The following is a 13270-nucleotide window of genomic DNA, read 5'->3' as shown; positions in this document are numbered from 1 at the left end:
GAGTGCCTTCTCACAATCATTGAATTTTTCCTCCATAGAGCATAAATCTCACTTGCATAGGAGATTTCTTTATTGACCTTGTTATGCTTCTGGTATACTACTGCTGTTAAGCACGTATTCGAGAACCCTGTCTCCAAGAAGAACACCTTGTTTTTGATTGGGTAAGCTAGACAAGGCGCTTGTGAGAGGCTTCTCTTCAGTTGTTTCACTGCCTCGGCTTGTTCTCAACCCCACTCCCACTTGACCCTGGCCTTTAATAAATGGACCAGGGGTCTTGTGACCTCTGCGTAGTCCTCTATGAACTTTCAACTGTAATTAGTCAGTGCAAGAAGGTTCCTTAGTTTAGGCAGAGTTGTGGGGTCTTTCAATTTTAATAATGCTTCCAATTTGTTTGCCTGGGGACAGAGACCCTCAGGGGTGATTTCATGTCCTAAGAAGTTTACACAGGTCCTACACCACTGCGCCTTCTGAAAGAACAGTTTTGCTCCAGCAACCTTCAACTGGGTCAGTAAAAAGATTTCCGCTATGTGTTCCTCCACAGTTGAGCTTTTAATTAGAACATCATCCACATAGGCTATGTTACCCCTTTCACCCAAATCTGGCATGGCCTTATGCAGAAAGATGTTAAATTCATTGCTGGAGTTTATATATCTGAAGGGAGTTCAGGTCCATGTGTACTGCTACCACTCGAAGGTGAAGGCCAGCTTGCACTGGTCTTCCCTACTTAAGGGTACTCTCCAATATCCATTGGTCAGGTCAATAGCGGTGTACCCTTTGACCCCTGGATCTGGGCCAGTCCCTGGTCAATGTAGGGAAGAGGCCATCGGGACATGTGGACCCATTTGTTCAGCTAATTAAGGTCGGCGCATAGTCTCCATTAGCCATTAGATTTTAGAATCCTCAGTACCGGATTGTTAAAGGTATTGTAGACTGCACGCATTATCCCATTGGACTCCAGGTTTTTTATGATTTCTGTAAGGGACTAGAAAGATGCAAGAGGCAATCGATATTGCTTCACCAATATAGGAGTCATCCGAGGGTCCATGGGAATGGAGATAGAATGCATCTCGTTGCGACCACAGTCGTATGAGTTAACAGCAAAGATTTCTTGAAAATCTAAAAACATCTTCTTCAGCTTTTGCTTTAGCTCCTCTGTCTCACAGGCATCAGCGAGGTTGACCTGTTCCTTGACCATCAGTCTGAAGCCTGGAAAGACCTCGGGTTTTGCAATCTCAGTGTTATCCTCCAGCTGTGTGGAGAGATCTCTGGTGATGGTGTTGGTGTGGACAGGAGGTTTCAGGCAGGAGAGGCAGTCATTGTGGACCTGGAATATCACCTCATCCTTCCTGATGTCACAGGTCACCTCTTCCCTCCCATAAGGGCAGGAAGAGTACACCACGAAATTCCCCCCTTGCCGGGTAAAGATAGGTTCTGGAGGTATGTTATTGTCACAGTCAGAGCATTCATTGGATTTCATTCCCTAAGTCAATGGAGAAATGCAGGTCATCAACCACCCAGAGTGATACTCCTAGGGTCGCTCTTATCCACCAATATTGGAATGGTGGTGTGTTCTCAATGGTGTCGGGTTCAAACCCAATCCCTGCTGTTGGAGATGGTGATTTAAATGTACATAAGCATCTGGGTTTCATAATATCTGTCCTCACTTAATTTTCAGGGAAAAGAGGAACTAGTGGCACAAAAGCCTATACAATGCCAAGCGCTCGCGCATGAAGAATTAGAAAGTGACTGAAAGGCTGCAGGCAAACTGAAAGGGCTGGGTATACTGCCAATATACGCCAAATTGAATAAAGAACTAAACACAAGGGTTTCCAGAGACACTGCGCCACAAAGAGTCCACAATTTTAAAGTGAAATCTTGCATTTAATTCAAACGAAGAAGGTCAGCCTGACATGTGTTTCGAGCTATCCAGCTCTTCTTCCGAGGCTGATTAGTCCAGATTTACAGTCAAATGACAAGTATGAACAAATGGTCATTAAATAAAAACAAAATGAAAAGAAAGGTCCTCAAATCAGTAGGATACATTGGAGTGGTTATGTCACACAAAAGTCATTTGCCACAAAAATGAAATGAAATACGACAGTTTGCAAAGAAATTAAAAGGTTGTTGTATACATACATGTAATGCAGTGGTTAACCGCAGCCAAATGATGCGTGAAAGAACAATAAAAATGAAAAAAATAATAGAAACAGGGGTGGAGAAAGAGACAAATCCACAATTTTTAATTAGTGTGTGGCTCCAATACAGTGCTGCGCGACCAGGCGATCAAAAACACAAAATTCAAGGCAGGATTATTAGGCAAAAAGGAGGACTGTACCTTTGATAGATAGCACGAGTCTCAACTTGACTCATTAATTAGGTGGTGACTGAAAATACAAGGAAAGGAATTGAAAGGCATTAAGAAAACAACCTCAGGAAAAAGGCTTACTGCAAACCAGTAGGTAAGTAAATCAACTGAGAATGCTATTCCGAAGAAACGAAATTGGTAAAGCACCTTTAAAATACACAGCGCTAAGCAAATACCAAAGAGACATACCTCTTATGCTTCTCAAATGCGCAAAACCTGGATTGACAGCAACAGAACCCAAGGAAAAAAAAAGGAAAAAAAAGAAGGAGAAGGAGGGAGGAAAAACGCTAAATTAAACTCACAAAGTAAAATAAAGCCATCAAGGCAATCACTATTTATTAAGTGTACTTCAACTACAACAATTACGCATAAAATTACTCAAAGGCAGGTTAACTACATATGTGCCATAACACTACGGCTGAGCTAATAGCCAAGGTTGGCATCAGAGAAATTAATTAGGTATGTTTACAAATTGGTTCCAAAGTGCTATTAACCATATCAGCGCACGGTGCGCCACAATAATGCAATTAGAATTCAAGGACAGCACAAAAAGGGTCCACAATTGATAGATGGAAGCTAAGGGTTCATGGCTAAATTTGCCTACATTTGCCAGTCAAGAATTCAAGATACGGTGTCCTTGAGCGCCAGCCTGCGTCGGAGCGCGAGGCTCACTGAAGTTAAATAGAAAGAAAGGAACGGCTTGGACTAACAAGTCAGCAAGCCAAAAACGGACATCCCGCTCCACCATCTTAGGTGAGTAGACTGAATACCAAAGAAGAGCATAAACGCGGTCCAAAGCACAGGCGCGTGTGAAAGCAACTTATGAGTGCAATTGCAAAAGCGAAAAGGAAAAATTAATGGGGAAGGTAATTAAAAAAATAAAAATCAACTGAACCCCATTGGGTTAAGGTACCAGAGGAACCCCTAAGAGAGGGGGGGGGAGGGAGAGAAAGGGTTGAAAAATACCCGAAGTCGACTTGAATTAGAGTTCTCGAAAATCCTGCCATGCCAGAACTGAACTGAATGACAAATTAACATTAACTAGACATCAATTAAGCAGCCCGTTTCTCACAATGTGGGCAAATTGACAAACTACATAATAAACCAGAGCAAATGCAGCATGTTAGAATGAAGGCATTAAAGACATAGACATTGTAAGTGAATAGCTATATTTATAAGGATTATGTACAGCATTAGCAGAGAAAAGGTTCTGGCATACTGTTTGCATATACATGAAGAACGCACATATGTACTTAATGGACCGAATCAGAGCACAGAATCACAGAAAAACTGCAAATTCATGATCCGAATTTAAGCCCCAATAGACTGTATGGTATTTGCATATAAATCGAGCCTCCAATTGTCTAAGTTTAAGAACTAAGTTGCCCTCTCTTTGAGGCAACTCTACTTTGGCAAGTTCCACACATTTAATATCCTCCTTGGAGTCCATTTGATGACAAGCTTGCCAGTGACTGGCAAGAGGATATTTTGCTTCTTGGTTTCCAATTGTTGTCAGATGCTCCCTTATTCTAATTTTAAGTGATCTTATAGTGTTCCCTATATATTTGAGTCCACAGACACAGATCACGCAGTACACCACAAATTCGGAACTGCGATTATGAAGGATTCAATCAGATGGTCACCTAATGTATCAAAATGGACCAAGGAAGTTTCAAGAGCATGAATACACATGGAACAGCTCCCACATTTGTGGAACTCTTTATTTTGGGCCAGATTAAGCCAGCACGGTTTTTGTGTAGGCTTACTCATGAATGATGGAGCAAGTTTGTTTTTAAGCGATCTTCCCTTACTATATGTAAAGCTCGGGTTTTGATCAATCCAGTTGGTAATGTCTTTATCCAGATGTAGTAAATGCCAGTGTTTTCTGACAACGTTGTACACTTTAGCACAATCCGCATTGTATCTGGTAATGACTCCAATTTTTTTGGATGCTAAGGAGGTGTCGCTCGACCGCGGCACTAGCAAATCCTCTCTCTTTAGCAAATATATGGCTTTCTGATCCTTATTAAGATTAGAGTTTTTGTACCCTCTTGCTTGAAATCTGGATATGATGCAGGCACTTTCTGACTCAAAATCTGTAGCCTCCGTACAGTTCCTTTTAGCACGTATAAATTCCCCTTTTGGGATATTCTCAATTACATGTCTTTTGTGACAGCTCTGCGTGTGTAGAACCAAATTAACCAAGGTACTTTTACGAAATGTTATTAAAGAGAAATACATTGGGCCTCATTACAGGTCGGGCGGTCCGGAATTAACAGTGGCGGTAAACCCGCCACCAATGTTAATTCCGGACCGCCCGATCCCGAGTCCTGCAGGTGGAAGGTGATCTTCCCGCCAGGTCTGACCGGGACCAGGTCTGCAGGCGGGATCACCTACCGCCTGCAGGCAGACGTGGAAACACCGGCACCATCACAAGATGGTGCCGGTGTTTCCACTTCCTCATTCCCATTGAGTCCTATGGGACTCAATGGGAATGGGGATTTACCGAATTCTGCCTCCGGAATTCCCGGGACACCAGGGCTGTAATGCCCTGGTAATTCCGGGAGTCACGGAGGCGGAATGGTAATACGAGTCTGGGAGTAACCAGGCAGTTTTACCGCCGCGGTTACCGCCGGACTCATAATGAGGCCCATTGTGTTGTAAGGTAAAAAGTAACAATTCCTTGATCATTTCTATATGTTCATAGAGCGATGCAGATGTTTGCCGTAAAATATATTTGACACTCTCTATGGCTTTGTAATGATCGATTGATGTGTAGAGTGTCTTAACATCCAAAGATACTAGCCAGCAATTAGGTCGAAAAGCAAGTTTGTCCAATATTTCCAAAATATGCATAGTATCTCTGATATAAGTCAGAGTTTTCAATACAACAGGCAACAAACATTCATTAATGTAAACAGAAATGGGTTCCAAAATAATACCTCCACCACTAACAATGGGTCGGCCCTCCGGTATGTCATGAAATGCTTTGTGTATCTTGGGCAAGAAATACACAGTAGGCATGGTAGGGCCATCAACTGAAAGAAACTCTTTTCCCACATCCGTAAGTATGCCTTTCTTATGCCATTTTTAAATGAGTTGATTGGCCGAGTTTTTAATCTGAGGTAGGGCTTTAGAACGAAGTGCCAGATAACAACCACCAGTGTTGATGTGCTTGAGTCCCATGGTAATATAGTCTGTTTTGTCCATCACCACCACATTCCCACACTTGTCTGCCTCCTTGAATATTAAATGAGAATTGTCTGTCAAATTCTGCATGGCTAAGTATTCTGCTTTTGATAAATTCAACTTGTGTTTCGGGGGGCAGTGTTTGTGTGTTGCATCTGCTAATTGGTGAATATCCTTAATAGCTGCCTGATGAAAAGTATCAATAATGTTGTCATTCAGAAAAATTGGTGTAAACTTGGATTTTTTAATAAGATCTTTAATCTTAAGATTCTGCTGAACAACATTCAAATCAGAAAGAAAATTCATAATACTAGATTGTGATTGGGTATCACAATCTTCCAACGACATTAGAATTTGAGTACCTAACATCGTTTGTAAAGAAATCTGTGAAGGAGGTGGTATAGTTGGTTCTGGAGTATAATTACGAACTTGTGTTGCAAACATTTTTTGGAGTTTTAATTTACGAGTAAAATTGAATATGTCAATTTGAATGTCAACATAATTGTTAAAGGCTGATGGTACAAAGGAGAGACCTTTCTTAAGTACCAATTGTTCCACTAATGAGAGAGGGTATTTGCTAATTAAATTCACCGGTTCTGATTGAAGAGTTGTTGTTGTTGAAGGTGCGCAGTTCTTGTGAGCCTGCATGGTTTCGGGGGTGCGTTTCCGACACTTGTGCTTGCCACCCCTAGTGCCCCTGGTTGAGGACCTGGGATTGAAGTATTGGTAACCAGTGGGCTTTGAAACCTGACTTCTTTTGTTGTAGCTGCTATACGATTGCCTTTTTGTAGTGTTGAACGTTCTAATTGATGTTGTAATTCTTCCACATTGTTCTCAACTGATTCACCATTCCCATGCAGAATTTCTTCTGACTCTGGAGTCACTGTGTTTTGTTTATCTGCTTCACCATCTGTGTCCGAACGAATAGATTAAGATGCAATACCACTGGATCTTGACCTAGAGACTGCATTATATGTTGGCTGATATGTGTGTCTTATGTATGTCTTATTTAATTTCGTTTTTGTGGCAAATGACCTTTGTGTGACATAACCACTCCAATGTATCCTACTGATTTGAGGACCTTCCTTTTCATTTTGTTTTGTTTTCATGACCATTTGTTCAGACTTGTCATTTGTCTCTAAATTTGGACTAATCAGCCTCGAAGAAGAGCTGGATAGCTCAAAACACGTGTCAGGCTGACCTTCTTCATTTGAATTAAATGCAAGATTGCACTTTAAAATTGTGGACTCTTTGCGGCGCAGTGTCTCTGGAAACCATTGTGTTTAATTCTTAATGTTTAGGGAGATTGGCAATTGTTGGGTCCGTCCAGGGGTGACCTCTCCAATTTAAATTTCAACCACATACGGTAGCAATTGAGCTGACCATAATGCCTTTTCAGGATTGTCAAAGCCCATAGCGTTGCCCCACAGTCAGGAACAAGTTTTGCAATTGATGTGGTCCAAATTAATTGCGAACCATTTGAGAATGTCACTACCTAAGTAGAATGCAGATGGGACATTTCTCACGACCCAACAATTATGCTCTATGCTTTTATCACCAGTGGACAGTTTTAGCATACATCTGCTAGACATTGGGAGTTTTCCAGGCCCATTTCCTGCTTATCAATCAATTTGAATGTGGGAATGGTCTGATCTTTTGGGAGTTTCCTGAATAACGCTTCGCTGATGAAGTTTTTTCCATTATGCAGGCATACTCTGGCAAGAGCAGACCCTCCACTCTCATTTACCTGAATGGGGAGGAACAGCTGTTTACCCTTTTTCTGAATAGCTGGTTTTTCATCACTTTTTATCATGGGACTTGGCTTTGTGGATCGGTATAAAATTTCAGAATATTTCCTTCCAGTGTGGAATGCCACTTGGAACTGGACGAAAGGTTGATTTTCAGGAATAGAGACGAGTGCCCATCACTCGTCCATTGTCCTACAGCAATTACAGTAATGTCAGGGACTTGATTGTTCTAAAAATGGTTCTCAATTTTGTCAGATCGCTGTTCAACCATGTGGCAGGTGCCATTTAGGCTTACATAGTTGGTGCTGTGTTTTATTTTTATTGGCCAGTTCGCCTGCATCCAGAGGACCTTGTTCACACAGTCTATTAGTGGAGACAACCTCTGAAGGGGGTCATTCCCTAAGAGACAGGCAGTCCCCTCTGAAGTTACGACTATAACCGGGTGTTTCATCTTGTGTCACCCAATTTTGATCTCCAGTCCTCTTGACAGGAATGTAATTCCCATCGATGTCCTGGAGTTGTCCAGGAAGAGGTGTGAGAGGAATTTGGTAACACTCACTCCTTCCTGAATTAAGATGCTCAAAGGCCCTTTTGGACAGTAGAGTGGCTTGGGATCCGCTGTCCACCAGTGCTAAAATTGCACACTGCCCCTGCACCCGGATGGGGGCATAAAACCTATCTTCTTTCTCCTCCAGGGGGCAAAGCAAATGGGCATTTTGGGCTAGCTGGACAGTTAATTTCTTTAATTTCAGTTCAGGAATCTGTAAATAAAATTTGGCATCCTGAAATTGCTGTTGTTTTGGAATCCCCTTTTTCCTTGAATTCTATGCTATTCCTCAGTTATTTCTAAGTTCTCAGGATTACATTTCTGGGGTTAAGTGATAGGCAGTTCTAGGTTATAACCCATACCTACCCAGTCTGAGTTATGGTCTTTTGGGACCCTTATTTCTTTGGGAGGAATCCTTCCATCCTTGAAAGAGAAGACTTTCTTCCCAGAATCCTCCAAGAATTCTTCCCCTTCAAACTGGAGGGCGCGAACCTCCTCCACAAAATGGGTCTTCTTTGTCTTTTTGTTTCTCCTACTTACCCTCTGTTCCTTAGGTTGCAGCTTTTTGGGGGTAGGAGATTTGGGTTCAGGTTCAGAAGTTTCTAGCGGCTTTTCATGGGTGAGGAAGGAAGCTTCCTCTAGGGATTTGCATCCTCCTTCATCCCGAACCTCCTCTTCTGGAACATGTTGCTTGATGGGGTTCTCTCCCTGCCATAGTTCCTGGGTGGCAGACCCTGGATTCGAGCTGTTCTGAGCAGCCATGTTCATCTGAGGGTTCTGCTGAGCCCTCAACATGCGACTCAGGTCTTGGGTCAAGTTCTGGATCTGGCGCTCTAGTTGTGACACACTCTCAGGCTGGTATGGGGATCTTGAGTCAACTTTTTGCTACTCTCGGGAAGGGTAAGTGTCCCTTCTCCCTGAGTAGCCTCGATAAGGAAGCTTTCCCTGGTAACCCTCCTATCTTGTCCTTCCTTCTCCCTGATTTGGTGGTCTAGACTCCTGAAAGCGGGGAGAGAAATGAGGGTTGTTCTGACCATTGGGGTTTTGAGGGTACCTGGGGAAGAAACTTAAACTAGAGGGTGGAACATAACTGCCCTCCTGAGGGAAGTTTGGAGGGATGTTTCCTCGGGCCATACTCACCTAATTGGATCCCCCCTTGGGCAGGGGGAGTCCATACGTACCCTAAAATAGGTCTGTTCCACTTGTACCTGGGGCTGATGTTGGTGGCAGGGTCAGGTGACACATTTCTGGGGAACCCTGCCTGGCTACCACCTGCTTGAGTCTGGTCAGAGGGCCTTCTCTGCCTCTGGTTTGGTTGGTTGGTAAGAGGAGTATTTTTTAGGCCTCCCATTTCTAGGTCCATAATGGGGTTAACCTTCACCTCTTCCACCTTGGCAGCAGCAGGGGTGTTGGTTTGTTTCGTTTTTTTGGGAGAATTCTTATTTTCTGCTGACTTTTGGATCTCATAGATCTGGGTAGCTTGCTCTATTACTTAGTCCCGGTTCCATTCTTCGTGAAGTCCCAAACCAATTGCGTTATTATGTAATTAGGAAGTGCATGAAAATAGGAATTGATGAACTCCCTACTGTTTGTGCGCACCTGCCTAGTAGTTTGTGCACAGACCCACTTCAATTCCTGAACAAATTCTCTTGTGGCCTGATCCTCTCTGCACTGCAGTTTGTAGGCCACCTTGCAAGCCTCCTGGGGGTTTCTGTGCGTGACAGAGTGCTTCACAATGGCTGTCTTGTAGGTAGACCACTGAACTGGATTGCCCAGCCCTTTAAGATGAGTAGCAATACCCTGGAGATGGATGGGGGTGCAGATTTCATTCATAAATCAATAATCAAGACGTCTCAAGTATTTTGGCAAAAGGGAGTCTGTTTTATTATCAACGGCCTAAAACTGGGAGTACAATGAACATCAGCATTCGATCAATCCTCTTACTCAACTCATTTTTAGCAGGAACTGAGGTTATATAACATAAAATCGTCACCAGTGGCGTGTTGTCCTGCGTCACTACCTATGTGGCAAACTACAAAACCTATTGAGGAAAGTGATAAGCTCTAAGTGAATATTTAAATATAAGTTCCATATCAGTATAGAACCGTGAAGGAGGGTGATAGGGTACTTAACATCAGGTGGGGCAACTAAGCCCTCCACTCAAAATGGCCACTATGAACGTCACTAAATACACAAGATTCCATTGGCTACACAAACTATAGGACCCTTAAATACGCTGTCCTATACAATTGGTTCGCTTCTCACCCCTGTCAGTACTTTTCCACCTACGTCTAGCAGCAAGCAGACTGAACGTCCAGGTGCTGGGGGGCTCGTTTTAACACTAGTTTCCCACCAATTAATATATCAACCCATCATCACCTCAATGGTCCAGTGTCAATTAGTACTTTGAAGTTTGGCCTCATGCATAGGTCAGATGCCCTCGATCGGCCAACTTCCTTCTTCTACGTGACTGGACACCATGAAATTGAGCCTTTTCGTGTATTTAATATTATTTTTCTAATAGTCCTCTGACGTCTTTTGTTTTGCTCAAGCTTTCTGAACAGGAGTCTCTGTTCTTTCACACAATTTGTATCCAATATCAGCCAATTCCAGTTCTGATAAGACCTTGGATTCTTGGCTCATCCAACTCCTTCTGCTGAGATTCACTTGTTATTCAATGAACTTCTTTTAACTGTGAAACCCTGAAATGAGGCCTTCTTGTTAACGTTCAGCACTGCTTCTAATGGGTAGTGGAAACATCCATCTTTTACTCGTCCATATGCATTTATATATATATTGGCACATGCCGCAATTCATTTACTATAAAGCTTGAAGCTAGCTTTTAAGATTACTTGGCTGCTTGCATTTCTGTTGCATCTGTAGACATTTAAACTAGCTTAATATCATCATCTGTTTCTGTGGCATAAATTCATCACCTTGACCCCAAGATGTCACTTATCCATGATACTTTCCTGATGCCTTATAGAATATCTGCATTCTCTGGTCTCTGCATCTCTTCTGTGTGCATCAGTTCAGCTCAGTTGTGATGTCACCATTCACCTTTGCCCTTCAGCTGCTCTGTTTCTTCAGGAATCTCATTTAAATGGCCCTCATATTGTCTTGTATGCAGGTACAGTTTTCTCAATGGGTACCTTGCATCCCAGATCTTCTTAGCTATAGGTACTCTTATTGGTACTGCACATAGTCAATGCTCTGCTCTTTGCTGTTTCAATTGTTCCGTAGTCCTCACATACTTTGGTTCCCACTCCATAGGTAATAGAGGCGGGGCAGATGGAGGGTGGTACTTGGCTCCTCTGGGTGAGTCATCAACCACTTTCTCATCATGCTTCACATCTAGACATCCGTGTCTGAAGAAATGTTTCCTTGGGATCCATATCTTTATGACTCCTTTCGGACAACCTGCTGATTTCACATGCTCATCTTTGTTCCATGTCATGAGCATGCACTGTCCACTTGGACAGCAATAGATCCTTCTTCCCACATATTTCTTGTGGTTCTTTGGGTACAAGAACTTCGTTCCTTCAGGTGCATCGATACTGGCCTTCACAAAGTCTCTCATCTCTTCATCTGTCAGATCTCTGGGCTTCCATCTTGGTTCAACATCAATCATAATCTTCATCTCTATGGTTTTCTTTGCTGCCTTTTTGCACTGCCGAGATTAATATCTTAGTTACACAAAATCCAAGCAATGTCAACACGATCAGGGCTTCAAGAAACTTTACCATGTCTGCAATCCATTGTAGAACCCAAGAGAAGAGTGATCCAAACCAGCTGTCATCAGCAATGTCTTCTACTTCGTCTATCATCTGGCCATGGAATTTCGTCAGCATGTCTATGGCCTCTGTCAAGGTTCCATTCTCATCATCATGAGAAGGAATGAATGTGCAACATAATTTTCCAATTTTTGCACAAACACCAGCATCCATGGCTGTGATCATGTCCAAGATGTATCTGTTCTGGAGAGTCATCAGTTGTATGGCTCTCATCTCTTCACTGATTGCATTGAATCCTTTTATGGTAGTGTTAATTGTCTGCAGCAATTCCCATCTGGTTATCTGCAGCCACTTCGTATTCGCTCCAACCTGGATTCTTGGCATGAAGATCAATGTGAACACTGAAGAAGTCTGGCTGAATAGTCTGTGTTAATATGGGATAGAATCAAAAGCTTCTATTGACTTGGCTGAAAAGTAGTTTTCTCTCTTCATCCTCTTCATCAGCTCCACAGATCTCTTCTTCCTTAGGTGAGCATCTGCTTTTGGGAAACTGTCGTGATTCAGATCACTCTTTGGAATCACTGATGCTGGAACATGGACATTCACCAATGTGCACATTCCTCCCCAGTCTTTAGGTAGCCTTATGTATGCCATGGGTCCACAAGCCCAATAATGATCCATAATCACTGCTGTTCCATGCACCATTCCTAATGATTCAAAGATACAATCACATTTCTGATTTTTTCCAACTTTTCTCGTGCCATTATTTCTGAAGGACAACTTTGAGCTCTCCAAAGGTACTATTTGCAGGGGTCCTCCTCTGTTTTTGACCCATGTCAATAGTTTAGAATGTCTTGGCAACAACGGTTTGCACACCTCTTGTGCATTCAAAATAGCTGATTCAGGACGATTAGTGACAATCAGTCTCTGCAGATCACCACTCCTTTTTCCCATCCATCCGGTGATAACACTGATCCCCAGATCTGCATCTGACTTCTGTTCTTCCAAATATCCTTTGCAGATTTTCCCGCGGCCTCAAGTTTCTTGTACACTTCCTTTCTGATTTCAGCTCCTATTAATCCAGGTTTCTCATATCTGATCACAAGACTTCTCGTCTTTACATTGTTTCTTGTCTTTATATCTTGAATAGTGTCATCTTCATCTGGATCTGTCTATTCAGTTGCCCATTTAAGAGAAGCATCACTACCCATGAACTGGCCTCTGGTCTTGCAAAGTGCTATGTGTGAAAGACAATATGCTATTTGGATATCTATTTCAACAGCTATGAAGACATTCTACTTCTCCATGCTGTATGGCAGGAGTGCACACACGAAGCATTCCTCTTTGAAATACTTCTCCCAACTTCCTTCATGTGTTGGTACCATATGTCATTTCCCAGATGTGCAGTGCTGTCCAAGTAATAATTCAATTCATAATTGTCTTCCTGTGCGCTTCTTTTAGGTCTCATTCTTTTAATGTGAGCTTCCATAATCATATCATGAAGTGTACCAACATAGCTTCTTCTGACTGAATTAGTCACAGGAACATCCGTACGGGTTCCCTATATAGGAGAAAGTTCAGAACGTCTCATCTGCTCAGCAGCCCATTTAGGCCTGAAAATGTCTTGCATAATCTCCATTTGGGATCTTCCTTTTGAAACTGCTTTTGGGTCAGTTGTCACTGGACC

This window comes from Ambystoma mexicanum, chromosome 1p (genome assembly GCF_040938575.1).
Source record: "Ambystoma mexicanum isolate Mex_15411 chromosome 1p, UKY_AmexF1_1, whole genome shotgun sequence".
NCBI lineage: Eukaryota > Metazoa > Chordata > Amphibia > Caudata > Ambystomatidae > Ambystoma > Ambystoma mexicanum.
Note: the sequence above shows the minus strand (reverse complement) of the source record.